The 16943-nt window shown below is 35.4% G+C and overlaps 2 non-coding genes across 2 annotated transcripts; one reads left to right on the forward strand and one right to left on the reverse strand.

Moving 5' to 3' along the window:
• Positions 1-2213: 2213 nt before the first annotated feature.
• Positions 2214-2320, reverse strand: LOC120577788 (small nucleolar RNA R71). Its single transcript, XR_005643770.1, has one exon. It is a non-coding gene; the product is annotated as a small nucleolar RNA R71 (small nucleolar RNA).
• Positions 2321-10536: 8216 nt separating this feature from the next.
• Positions 10537-10642, forward strand: LOC112417585 (small nucleolar RNA R71). Its single transcript, XR_003008187.1, has one exon. It is a non-coding gene; the product is annotated as a small nucleolar RNA R71 (small nucleolar RNA).
• The last annotated feature ends 6301 nt before the right edge of the window (positions 10643-16943 follow it).

Here is a 16943-nt window from a genome sequence, read left to right on the forward strand (position 1 = left end):
GACTTAGGGTTAAAGGGATTGCGAATTTGGTGAATTTGTAGTTTGGGTGGATGAATGATGGTTTTGATGGTTAGTTTACGTTTGGAGTGAAGTTTGGATATTATTTGATGAAGAAATTGTGTGATTAGGTAGAGTTTAAAGAGAGATTGATGAGTCATTTATATGCTATTTTAATATGCTTTTTAGTTTAGTTTTATTTAGATTTTATATAATTTTATATTAGTATTATTTCCTTTTTAGGATAGTTTACTTTAAATTGCAATTTATTATATTTCAGGGAAGAATATTGGATGGATTGAGTCTTGGAGCAAAAGAAAGGGATTTGGAGCAGATTGGACACGAAAATACGAAGATTGGGAAACAAAATATATCTCCCACAAGTCAGAAGCCTGGCACGGCCCGTGCTAGCCTTGGCACGGCCGTGCCACCCTCCAGAGACCTTTTGCTGCTTTTTCTTGGACTCCAAGCTATTCTATTTTGGCGCACAATCTACCGAGGAATATTCTTGGAATATACTTGCTTAGATTTTAAGTCAATTGTGTACTATAAATAGAGTAGCTAGCCATCACAAATATTCATCTTTTCTTGGAATACAATATGTGACAATTGTCTTTCTAATAAAAGTTCATTTTACTTTCTTTGTTATTTACTTTTATGTTTTCTCTCTTCTTCCCCTTGTCTACGATGAACGTCAGTGAGTAGACTTCTCTTGTCTTGGGATTGTTGGATAAGTCTAATGACATAATCCTAATCAAACCAAGCTTTAAACCTTAATCTTATGTAACCCTAATTCCTTATCTAAATTCACCGCTTTAACATGGATCAACCATTATCAAACTGTGGAAACGAAAGTGGAGGGTTTGATAATTGTTTATCCATCATCTCAAATATCAATTCATAAAACGAAAGTGGAGCTTTGATATTCGAACAAGTGAATTTAGACAAGGATTGCAAAGTCAGCGAAATAGGCTTTGCAATCTTTGAGACATATAGTTTCGATCTTCAAGGGAACTAATAACAATCAAGTCAGCGAAATAGGCTTGGTTGTTAGAGGAACCAAAATCTAATAGTAATCAAGTCAGCGAAATAGGCTTGGTTGCTAGAGGAACAAAAGAGAAACTGTCTTGAGAAATTAGGTCTAACATAAAGTTATAAGTTTAATAGTTTGGTTTGAGAAGAACTTGTCGTTAGGATGAACCAATAACCCCAAGGCTTTTATCTTTTATTTTATTATTTACTTTTAATTAAAAACCCCAAAACTTTCTACCTTATAAACCTTTAGTCTAATCATTGTCTAAAGTTAATTGAATTCATAACTCCCAGTCGGAACGATACTCTTTTCATACTACTTCGGTAAGACCGCGCACTTGCGGTTTTATCCCATCAAGTTTTTGGCGCCGCTGCCGGGGAGTTATTGTAATTTGATTAACTTTTCAATAGTGGTTAGTCTAAAAAAAAAAAAAATATTTATAATAATAATATATATATATATTTCCTTTTTTTTACCTTTTTATTTTTTTATATATATATATATATATATATATATATTTAAAATATATTTTATTTCCTTTTCTTATCTTTTTATTTTATATATATATATATATATATATATATATATATATATATATTTGTAAAATATTTTATATATTTATCTCTCTCTCTCTCTATATAAAAATATAAAAAATAAAAAAAATAAAAATATATATATTTATATATAAAATCTCTCTCCCTTTCTTTCTCCTTATTTTATTTTATTTTATTTTATTATATTTTTATTTTGTTTTATTTTTTATTTTCTATCTTTAACCGCTTTGATTTCAGGGATGACTCAAAGAAACACACAGTAATAACGATATGGCTGAGAAACGTGCTCTCAAAGAGTATGCAATCACATCTTCAGATGAGCCGTACGATGCTATTGTGTACCCAACGGTTGAGGATATTAAATTTGAAATAAAGCCTGCACTTATTTACCTGGTGCAGCAAAATCAATTTTTCGGATCACCCACTGAGGATCCGAATTTTCATGTTTCAACTTTTTTAAGACTTAGTGGAAGGCAAACCAAGAGGCTGTAAGGCTGCACCTCTTTCCTTTCTCTTTGAGGGATATAGCTAGTGTTTGGTTTCATTCATTGCAAATTGGTTCTATCACTTCATGGAACCAAATGAGGAAGGCATTTCTTTCCCAATTCTTTCCCCATAGTAAAACTGCTCAATTGAGGAGTCAAATCACACAATTCACTCAAAAAGATGGTGAATCTCTTTACAATGAGTGGGAGCGTTTCAAAGAAATGCTTAGGCTTTGCCCCCATCATGGTTTTGAGAATTGGCTTCTTATCCACACTTTTTATAATGGTCTTTTGTTTTCCACAAAAATGAATGTTGATGCAGCTGCAGGTGGAGCTTTGATGAATAAAACTTACACAGGAGCCTATGATTTGATCGAGAATATGGCATACAACCACTATCAGTGGACAAGTGAGAGAGTTATCACTGAAGGTACTCCTCCACCCTCTAAAAAAGAGGAAGGTATGTGCCAGGTTTCTACCCTTGATCATCTATCTGCTAAGGTGGACACACTTCTTCAAAAATTTGATAAATTAACTGTAAGTGTCGTCACAACTGCTCTTGTCTCACCACCTTGTGAATTTTGTGGAATATTTGACCATACTGATGTTGAATGCCAACTAGGTAGTGTTGCTAAAAGCCCCGAGCAAAAATTTTATACCTTTGGACAACGAACAACACCACCCATTTGTGCAAACAACGAAAGAGTCTCTCAGAAATCCAGCTTGGAAATTTTACTAGAAAAATATGCTATGGAGCAATCCAAGCAATTTCAAGAACTTAAAAATCAAACTGGATCTTTGAATGACTCTTTTGTCAAGCTTACATCTAAAGTGGACTCCATTGCTACTCACACTAGAATGCTAGAAACTCAAATCTCTCAAGTAGCCCAAAAAGTAGCTACTTCCTCTCAAACCCCCGATGTCTTTCAAAGTCAAACTGAAGCCAACCCCAAAGGCCTTATAAATGCTATTCAACTTAGGGACGGTAATCAGTTAGAGGACCCCATTACGAAAACTAAGACAATTGAGGGTGAGATAGAGAGTGAAAAGCAACAAGGTGAGAAAGTCATAGGAGAGGGTAATAAACCAATCGTTTCACCACCTTATAAACTCAAAATCCATGTCCCACAAAGGCTTGCTAAGCCTAACCTCATAGTGATTGAGAGTTTTTCCACCCCTTGTGTGATTGAGAGTGAAACCATTGACAAAGCTATGTGTGATTTGGGAGAGAATCTCAGGTTGATGCCACTATCCCTTTGGGAAAGATTGGGTATTGGGTAGAGAAACCTTCTAATCGTCAAGCTAATGACTCTAAAAGAGCGCTTCGTGGGAGGCAACCCATGAGTTTTATTGCTTTTATTTTTTGTTTTGTTGTTTTGTAGGTATTTGTCCAAATATGATGCGAAAAAGATTTGAAGCCATTGACCAGAAACCCACCCAAAAAAAAAAAAAAAAATTTCTTCCCTCTTTTTCCAGAAAGTTAGCACGGCCCGTGCCTGAGTTGGCACGGCCGTGCCAACCCATCAGCAAAAAAAAATAAAAAAAAAATATTTTATTTTTTTCCCGTATCCAAATCAAATAACATCTATACTCCTTCTTCCATAATTCTCTCCAAACATTCATCCACCCACAACCAAACCAATCTAAGGTCAATGGCATCAAAAAGGAAAGGTGAGAAGATTGAAGCCTCCAAAAGTGGTGCAAGCAAGAAGCAATCAACAACCCAAATCATGGGATCCAATTCAAGGATTTCAAGCAAAGCAATAGGTACCTTCACACGGTTATTGCTTGCACCATATGGAGTAGAAAAGAGGTAGGAATGATGAGCTATTTATGTTGTCGGACATGCTTTATAACCACCATGTTAACATTTGCTATTTTTTGCTTGATTATCTTGTTTCAATTAATAAAAAGAAACCGGATGATAAGGGTGATATAATGGTAGGTGGAATCATCACTTTTATTGCTAAGAGGTTTAGGGTGAGTGTGAATCAAGGGATCAAGAGGATAGATGAAAATTATTATCCAAACTTATATACTCTCACTACTTTGTCTTTCCTTAGAACCCATGACCATACTCACAATTACCAATATGAATGGAGGATTATTAGAACTAATTGTTTGATTATTCTACCTAATTCGGACATTACTAATCCGGAGGTGGTGGAAAATTTGCTTTATGTTGGTACTAACCCACAGGTACAAGATGATGGTGATGATGATGGTGGTGATGAAGAGGAGGTAGGTGCACAACACCGTGAACAAAAAGCCGGTGGAAACTATAATGATAAACGGTGGGCATGGATGCAAACCAAAGTTCAAATAATATACACCGAGCAACAAAAACAAGGTGTTGAAATGGTCGGGATAAGAAACGATGTCCTAAGGGGCAACCAAATAAATGAATAACACAATCAAATGTTCCGATCATGATGCAATACCTTCACCTCCAAGGTCCACCTTGTGGATTTCCATAAAATTGTGAGCTCTCCTCTTCCTCTACTCTTCTCTACTTCTCTTCTTCTTCTTCTTCTTCTTCTTCTTCTTCTTATTCTCCTTCTTTTTCTTCTTCTTTTAAATCATTGAGGACAATGCTTCTCCTAAGTGTGGGGGAGCCTAATAAAGTGTCTTTAGTCGTAGTGTTTCCAAACTCCCTTGAACTTTATTCTTTTGTTTTGTTTTATTGTAAAAGGCATGGTTAAGTAGCTAATTTTTATTGAAAATATCATGGCACAAAATTTTCATTGTCTCCTCTTATTTGATTGATTCTTGTACATAAAAGCTAACTCTTGTGTTTTAAGTCTTCTTGATATACCCACATCTTGTTTTAAAGTGAATAAAATTCTCCAATGAGAAAAACACAAAGTTGCTTCCCTTGAGTAAATGTATGAATAGGTATTTTAAGAAAACACGTTTTAATCTTAGTGGTGCATTAACCTTTAAAGATTCTCAAAGTGCCAGTAGTATAAGTTAGTATAAGGGAGTTCATAAAAAGCCAAAAAGCCAAATAAATTCCAAGATCTCATCATTGAATCTAGATTGGGGAAGGAGGTAGGCCCTCCGACTTCCTACGTGAAGATGATTGTTATCTTGAGGAAAAACTTTAAAACGCATCATTGAATCTAGATTGGGGAAGGGGGTAGGCCCTCCAACTTCCTACGTGAAGATGATGTTTTAAGGGATACCATTGAATCTAGATTGGGGAAGGGGGTAGGCCCTCCGACCTCCTACGTGAAGATGTTGTTCCTTAAATAAAGAACTTAAAATGTGCAAATGGCAAAGAACAAAGATTCTCAAATACTCCCATCTCTCTTATATGAATTATAGAAGGAATCTTTCTTGGTTGGTTTAGTGCTAGGATTAGACCATGTTTCCTCATAATGCATATCTTATACAGGAGCAAGAAAAATGTTGGACTTCACACACACACTCACTTGAAACTTGATCGTTGGGTTGAATAAAAATTACAAGAAATGCTTGAGTTTGTGATTAGTGTACATTTGCGATTTAAGCCCTTGAGGAGACATATGCTTTAATTGAATTGTCATTTGATATAATTGTTGGTGCTACTATGTTTATGCCTTTTGCTTGAGGACAAGCAAAGATTCAAGTGTGGGGGAGTTTGATGAGTCATTTATATGCTATTTTAATATGCTTTTTAGTTTAGTTATATTTAGATTTTATATAATTTTATATTAGTATTATTTCCTTTTTAGGATAGTTTACTTTAAATTGCAATTTATTATATTTCAGGGAAGAATATTGGATGGATTGAGTCTTGGAGCAAAAGAAAGGGATTTGGAGCAGATTGGACACGAAAATACGAAGATTGGGAAACAAAATATATCTCCCACAAGTCAGAAGCCTGGCACGGCCCGTGCTAGCCTTGGCACGGCCGTGCCACCCTCCAGAGACCTTTTGCTGCTTTTTCTTGGACTCCAAGCTATTCTATTTTGGCGCACAATCTACCGAGGAATATTCTTGGAATATACTTGCTTAGATTTTAAGTCAATTGTGTACTATAAATAGAGTAGCTAGCCATCACAAATATTCATCTTTTCTTGGAATACAATATGTGACAATTGTCTTTCTAATAAAAGTTCATTTTACTTTCTTTGTTATTTACTTTTATGTTTTCTCTCTTCTTCCCCTTGTCTACGATGAACGTCAGTGAGTAGACTTCTCTTGTCTTGGGATTGTTGGATAAGTCTAATGACATAATCCTAATCAAACCAAGCTTTAAACCTTAATCTTATGTAACCCTAATTCCTTATCTAAATTCACCGCTTTAACATGGATCAACCATTATCAAACTGTGGAAACGAAAGTGGAGGGTTTGATAATTGTTTATCCATCATCTCAAATATCAATTCATAAAACGAAAGTGGAGCTTTGATATTCGAACAAGTGAATTTAGACAAGGATTGCAAAGTCAGCGAAATAGGCTTTGCAATCTTTGAGACATATAGTTTCGATCTTCAAGGGAACTAATAACAATCAAGTCAGCGAAATAGGCTTGGTTGTTAGAGGAACCAAAATCTAATAGTAATCAAGTCAGCGAAATAGGCTTGGTTGCTAGAGGAACAAAAGAGAAACTGTCTTGAGAAATTAGGTCTAACATAAAGTTATAAGTTTAATAGTTTGGTTTGAGAAGGACTTGTCGTTAGGATGAACCAATAACCCCAAGGCTTTTATCTTTTATTTTATTATTTACTTTTAATTAAAAACCTCAAAACTTTCTACCTTATAAACCTTTAGTCTAATCATTGTCTAAAGTTAATTGAATTCATAACTCCCTGTCGGAACGATACTCTTTTCATACTACTTCGGTAAGACCGTGCACTTGCGGTTTTATCCCATGAGAGATATGGAGGATTGAAGGTTGAGGTCATGGAGGTTTAGAGATAGAAGTTGAAGGATGAGGAAAGTTTGTGTTTGAGAATGAAGGGAGAAGAAGGGATTTTTTTTTTTTGGTTTTGTATGTTGATGGGTTGGCACGGCCGTGCCACCATAGGATTGGGCCGTGCCAAGCTTCTGGTCATGGCCTCCAAATATTTTAATTTTTTTCCGAATCATGTTTGGACAAATACCTGCAAAACAAATTAAAATAACACAAAACAAACAAAATAAAAGCAATAAAACTTGTGGGTTGCCTCCCACCAAACGCTCGTTTAAAGTCATTAGCTTGACGATTAGAAGGTTTCTCTACCCTATACCCAACCTTTCACAAAGGAGCTATGGCATAAACTAACACTATCCCCTAGATCACACATGGCTTTCTTAATGGTTTCACTCCCAATCACATAAGTGGTGGAAAAACTCTCAATCATTCTAAGGTTAGGCTTAGCAAGCCTTTGTGGGAAATGAATTTTGAGTTTATGGGGTGGTGAAACAATTGGCTTATCACTTTCTCCTATGGCTTTCTCACTTTGCGGTTTTTCACTTTCTATCTCACACTCAATTGTCTTGGTTTTCATAATCGGGTTCTCTAACTGCTTACCGTGCCTAAGTTTAATAGCATATATAAGGTCTTTGGGGTTGGCTTTAGTTTGGCTCGGAAAGACTTCGGGGGTTTGAGAGGAAGTAGCTACTTGTTGGGCTACTTGAGAGATTTGAGTTTCTAACATTCTAGTGTGATTAGCAATGGAGTCCACTTTTGATGTAAGTTTGACAAGGGAGTCATTCAAAAATTTAGTGTGATTTTTAAGTTCTTGAAATTGCTTGGATTGATCCATAACACATTTTTCTAGTAAAATTTTCAAGCTGGATTTTTGAGGGACTCTTTGTAACGTCATATTTCTATTAAAACGATAAAACACGCGAATAATATAAATATTCAAGAAATAGACGTTACGTCTTCAACAAATCCAAACAACATGCATATATAAAAATTCTCAACAGTTGCAGCTGATATAAACCATACACCTCAAAGTATACATGCCATGAGATCAAAATACATCATCATAAAAATTCTCCATTTCCCGACAAATGGGCAAATCTATACAACATAAATAAATCCAGAATAAACAATCTAGAATAATCATAAAGACAGACATACTAGATCAAAGCCTACCCTAAGACTCTAAGGAAACGATAACAGAGATAGCTCCCGCTATCCAAGCAGCTCACCGAAAGCAAACTAATCCTGCACGCCGTCTACCCATTCAACAAACAGGTAGGCGGTCCATCACAGATCCACTGGGGGTAAGCTTCACATCAATCATAATCAACATAAACAAACATAGGCATTCAAGGATTCATGCATAACACATATACATAATCATCCCTCCTAAAATACTAGTATCACATGATTATTACCCTCCATCACATACATTTCATAGCAACATATTCAATCACTAATCAAATCATCAACATAAGCTCATCATTTATCAACATCAATCAATGGAAGGATTACTCACCTTATTCTTCACTTAGCATACTTAACTCAACAAATACAATTCATCATTTCAAAGTTATAAGCAAGTAATTATCATTATCAAAGGAATCATCACATCATATATATACACATATACAATTCTCACCTCATCACTATCACCAAAATAATTATCATCAAAACATTCACCAAGTGTATAAGCACGAGCAAATAAGACATGCAATTAGAGCATAATTCAATTATTCACAACCGTAAACAAAATTCACCAATGTACATATACACCAATCCACATAATCACAAAATTCACCGAATTCCACGTATGCACAAATTCATCAAGTCACATATTCAATTATGACACGACTCATCAATTACTCAAATGCATGCAATGTTCTAGCCTCTTTTAGATGCTAGAGGTGCAGCGCCTAGCGCTAGCTCTCTGACTATGGGCACCTAGCACCCTTGCTTAGGCGCAGCGCTACGTAAACGCGCATTTTCGCGTGTTTCGGCCGCAGGTTTTTGCCAATTTCGCCCCAAAATCGAATGTTTAAAACCCTCAATCGTTAAGAATGATCCGAGGAATAACCCGAGGCTCTAACACGTCGAACTCACTCGTTTCGCGGCATTTGAATAAGTTATGAAATTGTTTAAATTGTTTTTCTTAAAACAATAAGTCTTCAACAACAACATCAATTCATTTCTTCCAATTCCACACAATTCAACAACAACAACTCAACATAATTCATACCCAAGTCATGAAATGAGATTATCATCAACAATCAACCACAACTACAACTTATAATCATGCATTCCATCACATTTCAACAACAACATGTCATAATTCATCAATTGAACATAATTCACAAACTAGCCATTTATATACATCATTAACATGCAATTTCATCATTAACAATTCAATCATCATCAAATTAACATACTCAAACATATCACTACCACATAAGCACGAATTTCAAAAGTTGGGTTCACAATAATCACTTATTCAAATAAGCACTTATGCATAGAAAAAGAGAGAAGAAACTAACTAAGTGATTATGCTTGAAATCTAACCCCTTTTACCTCAATTAGCAATAATCCTAGCAAAAGCTTCAATTTAGCGCCTAGAATCTCTAACATCTATTGGGTCTTCACGCTTTATCCCTTCTAACCATTTTTCTCTTCTCTTGAACTTTCTCTCTCTACCTCTCTCTAAATTCTTATGAAATGAAATGAAAAACTATTTTCTCTAAAGACAAGAGTTAATATAGGCTCCTCTCAAATGGGCTTAACCTTAATGCTTTAGTGGGCTTAGCTCACTCAATCACTAATTCTAAGATGTTTCTACTCACTTAACGGTAAAATAATAACAACGATCACTTACCGGCTCACAACTAATTACCACACTAGTAACTTAGTAAAACAACGGTTCTCACTTGAAACACTACAAATAATCCTCACCATGAATTACTAAATTACCCTCCCAGCACGAAAACCCATAAAAATGCACCCAATGATAAATAATTACACACGAGCACATATAAACACATATTAAAACAATTAAAAATAATCTAGCGAAAATCGGGTTGTTACACTCTTTGGTTGTTTGCACAACCGGGTGGTGTTGTTTGCTGTCCAAAGGGATTTTGAGGAGTTTTATAAAAAAATTGGTTTGGCCTCATTCCTTGATTATATTGAGGTCTTTCAACAGCACTACCTAGTTGGCATTCAACGCCGGTATGGCCAAACATTCCACAAACTTCACATGGTGGTGAAACAGGAGCATGTGTGACAACACTATTATTCATTTTATCAAATTTTTGTGTGAGTGCGTCAACCTTAACAGCTATATGATCAAGGGAAGAAATTTCATACATACCTGCCTCTTTTTTAGAGGGTGAAGAGGTAGTGATGACTCGCTCACTTGTCCACTGATAGTGGTTTTGTGTCATGTCCTCGATCAAAGCATATGTTGCTGTGTAAGTTTTATTCATCAAAGCTCCACCTGCAGCTGTATCAACATAAATTTATGTGGTATACAAAAGACCATTATAAAAAGTGTGGATAATAAGCCACTTTTCTAAACCATGACGGGGGCAAAGCCTATGCATTTCTTTGAAACGCTCCCACGCATCGTAAAGAGATTCCCATCTTTTTGAGTAAATTGTGTGATTTGATTCCTTAATTGAGCAGTTTTAGAATGGGGAAAGAATTGGGCAAGAAAAGCTTGCCTCATTTGGTACCATGAAGTGATAGAACCAACTTCCAATGAATGAAACCATGCACTAGCTCTATCCCTTAAGGAAAAAGGAAAGAGGTGTAGCCTTACGGCCTCTTGGTTTGCCTTCAAGGTTCCACTTAGTCTTAAAAAAGTTGAAACATGAAGATTCGGATTCTCAATGGGTGATCCGAAAAATTAATTTTGCTGCATTAAGTAAATAAGTGCAGGCTTTATTTCAAAATTATTACCCTCAACCATTGGGTACACAATAATAGCATGTGGCTCTTCCGTAGACGGAATTGCATACTCTTTAAGAGTGCATTCCTCAACCATATTAGTATTATTTTGTGTTTCCAAGAAGTTAACGGTAAAAAGAAAGAAATAGAAAAGATAAAAAGAAAGAAAGAAAGAAGAAGAAAAAGAGAAAAAAATATTTTATTATTATTTTTTATTTATGGAGAGAGAGACAGAGAGAGTTGTATATATATATATATATATATATATATATATATATATATATATATTAATTTGTAGCTGAAGGTGAAAAAGAAAAGGAAAAAGAAATATTATATTTTTTTATGTTTATTTTTATTTTATATATATATATATATATATATATATATATATATATGGGGTTTGCTACAATAGACCCACCCTTTTTTATGAAGGTCTATTTTAGCAAGCTGCACCTTTTTCTTTTGACATAAATACCCATATTTTTGTTTTTTTAGAAAGAGAAAAGGAAGGGACAGAGATGTAATTATGTTTTTGTCATTAATGTTTTTATTTCTTTTTTCTTTTTTGTTCTTCTCTCTCTTTCGGTTCCCTTTGTTCAATGTTCCTTTTTTTCTTCCATTCTCTCAATAACGAATCAAGCATAGGATTATGAAGAAAAACCTTAAGCTCTCAATGTTACTTCATAGCATCTTTGTAAAAGGCACCACCAAACAACGATCTCTTCATAGAAAAATCTGAATTACCTTTGTTTTTGTTTTGCTTGAAAGAAATTGGTAAAAGGAAGTAGTTTTTTTTTATCTCTTCATTCTTAATTCAAACAACAATCACCATCATAAGACTTAGATCTATGGATTCAAACAATTGTGAGTTTGATTCAAAAAATTATAAATGGAAAGGCCATCTCATTGTTTCCCTTATCTTTTTTACTTGTGTGTTTGATTAAAAAATTAAGGTATGTTAATGTTTTGAGATTTTTGTTATAAATTCAATTGGTTTCATCAAATTTTATTTCTTGCATTAGCTTTGTGATTAGGGATAAAATTGTGTTGAAGATGGCAATGGTTATTAGAAAGTCCATGAAAAAGAATGGAAGAAGAATAGAAAAACTGCAACCTGAAAGGGAGAGAAGAAAGAGAGAGAAGAACAAAAAAAGAGATAAAAAACATTAATGATTTCAGTCAAAAAAATAAAAACATTAATGATGAAATCAGAATTACATCTTTGTCCCTTCCTTTTCTCTTTCTAAAAAACAAAAATATGGGTATTTATGTCAAAAGAAAAAGGTGCAGCTTGCTAAAATAGACCTTCATAAAAAAGGGAGGGTCTATTGTAGCAAATCCCTATATATATATATATATATAGACATATATTTTTTTCTCTAACCACTATTAAAAAGTTAATCAAATTGCAAAACTTTCCGGCAGCGGCGCCAAAAACTTGACGAGATTAATCTGCAAGTGCACGGTTTATCGAAGTAGTAATAAAAGCGCCTTGGGATTATTGGTTCATCTAAATAACAAGTCATTCACAAACAAACCCTAAATCGGAATTTTATATTGAATTTACTTTCTAAAGACAAGTTTCTCTTAGGCCTATTACATCTCCTTTCGGTTTCAGTGAGTGTGTTCCTCTAGAAACCACGCCTATTCTCATGGTTGATTGCTATTGGAATCCTTGAAGAACAAATACTAACCCTCCACTTTCGCTTTATGAGTTTGATATTTGTTAATTCATTATAACATCGGTGAAATTAGATTAGAAATTAGATTCATATAAAACTAGGGTTCAAGGCTTGGTTTGATTAGGGTTATGTCATTTAGACTTACCCAGCAATCCCAAGACAAGAAGAGTCTATTCACTCACGTTCATTGAAGACATGGAAGAGAAGAAGAAAAAGAAGAAGAACATAAAACAAAGGGTGAACTTTTATTCAAAGAAACAATTGTCACTTATTATTTTCAAGAAGAAAAGATGAATTGTTATGATAGTTAGCTACTCTATTTATAGTTTATATCGACTTAAGCCATAAGCAATACATCACTAGAATGTTCCACATGAAACCATGGGCTTTTAGGTCAGAAATAAACAAATAGGTAGCTTGTCTTTGAAGCAAAAGCAGCTAGAGCTGTCAATACGGGCAGCCCGGCCCGTTTAGGCCCGGCCCGGCGGGGCCAAGGGCTTTTAAGGGCCGGGCTAAAAAGCCCGGTTTCAATATGGGCTGCAAAAAATGAGCCCGAGCCCCGCCCTATACGGGCTCCCGGGCTAACGGGCCATCCCTGGCCCGTATGTTTTTCTTCCCTTTTCCATTCTTGATACAGACAATTGTGTCGTTTGATTTGAAAGAGATAATTCATTATTCATATGTGGACTTACCTGTGGGTTGCAGTATGTGGTGTCAAGAATTAAAGTGTGAATAGGACATGTCTGCAGTAAAGGATTGTTTGCCATTTCTTCACTGTAACGAAAATCACCCGTATGAAGTACTGCCTAGATAAACAAAAACAAAAAACAGCTGGTCAGTGGCCCGAACTCTTAATTTTGTGCGGGCTGCCAGGCTTTTTCGGGCCGGCCCATACGGGCCGGCCCATTTTGACATCTCTAGAAGCAGCAAAAGAGCATCATGGGAGTTGGCACAGCCGTGTCGACGGTGGCACGGGCCGTGCTAAGCTTCTAACTTGGGGGAATCGTATTTTTCTCGTCAATCTTCGTATTTTCAATCTGAATCAGCTCCTAGTCCTCTTTATTTTGCTCCAAGACTCAATCTTTCAATTATTCGTTCCTGAAATTAAATAACTTGCAAATGAAGTAAAATAGTTCTAAAAAGAAAATATTATTAAATAAAACGAAATCAAATCTAAATAAAACGGACTCAAATATTATATTAAAAACACTAATTATTGACTCATCATCCACCTCTAAGGGTGATTTCGGTACTTGTTGGGAAAAAATAGATGAGATGTTAGCAAACCAATTTGGGGAGATATAATCATCGGTTGGTAGGAGCGTTATGGTCTTGGAAAATAGTTACAAAGATGTCACTTTGTACTCCGAGTTGGGGGGTCACATGTCTAGACAAGCCATAAACTTTATTTTTGTGGAAGAAGAGTGTGCTACGAAAACCTTGTGCATCGAGAAGAAAACTTGCGGTTGTGTTCAAAGGACGTCGTATAACCTACCTTGTGCATGCTTCATTACTATCAAAATCCGTCACAACAAACCCATTTGATTGGATGAGATACACCCGCATTGGCATAAGTTTTATATGGGTGAAGAATAAAGTAATGAAGATTTGTTTTCGGTCACGGAGGAGTTGCGTGGTATCCAAGAACGTCTCGAAAGAGTTCCGTTCCAAATGAAACTAGAAATCAAATAGGGTTTGCGGTTGTTAGCGTTTCCGAAGACCACAATGTTGTCACCACCTCCAAGAAAGGTGCCAACCAAAGGAGCTCCCAAAAATATCAAAACTACACCAAAAACACACGTAGGATCCCATCTTCGTGGAGACTATTGATTCTCAACATCCAGAAAGTCAATCTTCACCACCAAAAAAATCTTCACAAACTAAACGAAAAGGTGTTCGAATTGGCATTTCTCCGGTTCCGGTTCCTAAGCCTAGCTTGGTTTCAAGAAATTATGATTCATCGAGTCCTATGTATTACATGCCAAAATTCATGAGACTATACATTGAGGGAATTGTGGATGTTATTGGTGATAGATGTAACAACCCAATTTTCGCTAGATTTATTTTTAATTGTTTTAATATGTGTTTATATGTGCTTTTGTGTGATTAATTATCATTGGGTGCATTTAATATGTTTTCTGTAACGCCCTAGTTGTTATAATTAATTATTTTAATTTATGTGGAGTATATATATATATTTATATATGATGTTTGGTGATTTATGCGGAGTAAATATATATATATATGTGTGTGTGTGATTTTTGGATGATTTATGTGGTGTATTATTTTATTATATGGTTTATTTAATAATAATTAGAGTAAATATGAAATATTGGTTATTTTGGAGTTTGGGGAGTTATTTACTATTTATTATAATTAAAGGGAGTTAAATGAAATTAGTAGGGAGTTACAATTAATGGGAAGTTAAGAAAAGGATGGATGTCAGAAAACCAGTTTTACGTAAAACCAAGCCAAGGGAGAGGAAACCAGGAACAAGAGAGAAGAATCAGAGGAACCCTTTTTGCTGTGCATTTTTCATTCTAAATTAAGGTAAGGGTGAGGTTTACTTCAATAGTGTAGATTTTAAAGTCTGATTTTGAGTTTAACAGGTTTTGGAGTGAAATTGAAGAATTGGGTATTAATTGAATTTATGGTTTTGGGGTAGATATTGCTGTTCTGATGTTAGAATTTGGTTTTGGTTGCATAGAAACATTCATTTCTCATCTGTAAACTGATTTGGGGAGTGATTGGAAGGAAAATGGGATCTTTGGGAAAAACCAGTTTTCTGCCCGTACAGAAGTTCATCGCTCGCCTCGCGAGTAGCTGTGCTCGCCATGGCGAGTGAGCAACTTCATAGCTCGCCTCGCGAGCAGACCAACTCGCCATGGCGAGTAGCCCAGATCAAAACTTGATTTTTGAAAAGTTGTTATAAGACGTTTTGGGGATGGTTTAAGGTACCTAGATGATTAAAATGATGAATGGTGAAGGTTTTAGGTTAAAAAGATGAATAGGGAGCTTAGAATTGGGATTTGAATGAGAAAATGGCATTTTTCCCGAGAGCCCCTAATTTTCACTCGCCTCGAGTTCGCCTTGAACTCGCCATGGCGAGCAAGTAGTTTTGTGAACTCGCCATGGCGAGCAGATGTGCTCGCGAGGCGAGTTTCACAGTTCCTGAGTGTGGAATTTCGTGCCTGAATGGTAGTGATTTAATGTTGATGTGTTGAGCATAGTTTCATGTAATTATGCATTATTTTGGTTGATTGGATTGCTGAGTTGATAATTACTGATGATGATTGAAATGTATGCTAATTATTGAATCATACATGTTGTTTAAGTGGAGTCACATGGAGTTGCATTGCATGGTCAGTTGTATGTAGATATACACAAGTAGGTCCATTGCATATGCATAAAACAGCGGTGAGGGCTTCGGTCCTGGAGTACTAGTTGCTCAACAGCGGTGAGGGCTTCGGTCCTGATGAATGCTTTAACCATTCAAAAGCGGTGAGGGCTTCGGTCCTGTTGGTACCACATGCATATTGCATCCATTGAGAAGTCTAAGATGGTGTCTTAGCAGTGTTGTCATGTCATTTGCATGAGTCGTAGTTGTTGATTGCGGTTGTTACTTGATGATTGATGTTGATGATGAATATGTATTTATATACTTATTGTGATGGAGGTATATTGAGGATGTTGTTGTTGCTTGTGACTTATACATATATATGTTTGCAAGATGATGTGTTTGTTGATTAGGGTGTTAGATTCAATTGAAGATTTTAATATCTATATTTATTGTTGTAAATCTCACCCCTTCTGCTTGAAAATGTTGCCCTTCCTATGGGTAACTTGCAGGTGATCCTAAGTAGTTGGTGGTGGCTCAATGTCGTGTCTAGGGCTCTGATACGTAGGATGAGAATTTATTGCTTATGTTGTTGTTGTTTTTCCTTTCCATGTATCAAATTTTGGAATTGTGTTGTGGAGCCTTTTATTGTCTTATGAACAATGTTGTTGACTTATGCTAAGGCCTTTAATGTCATAGACTGTTGTTGGATGTTCAGGGGGTTATGGATTTGAAAACTATTCCGCTGCTATGTTTTCATATTTTATCAAGTGGTTAAATTAAATAGTTTTATTTTCTACTTAAGAAATTTTGAAATGACATGTAGCATGCCCGTTGTGGAATTACTCTGATGTATAATTGTTATTTAATTGCTTTTGGGTAACGGGGTGTTACATTTTCGGGTTAGAAGGGTAATTTAGTTATTTTGGACTCAGGGGTATTTTGGTTATTTTTACGAGTAAGGGTAAATTAGTAATTTTAGTGAGAATTATTTTTAGTGTTTTAGTGAGAAC

Source organism: Medicago truncatula, chromosome 8 (genome assembly GCF_003473485.1).
Source record: "Medicago truncatula cultivar Jemalong A17 chromosome 8, MtrunA17r5.0-ANR, whole genome shotgun sequence".
Classification (NCBI taxonomy): Eukaryota; Viridiplantae; Streptophyta; class Magnoliopsida; order Fabales; family Fabaceae; genus Medicago; species Medicago truncatula.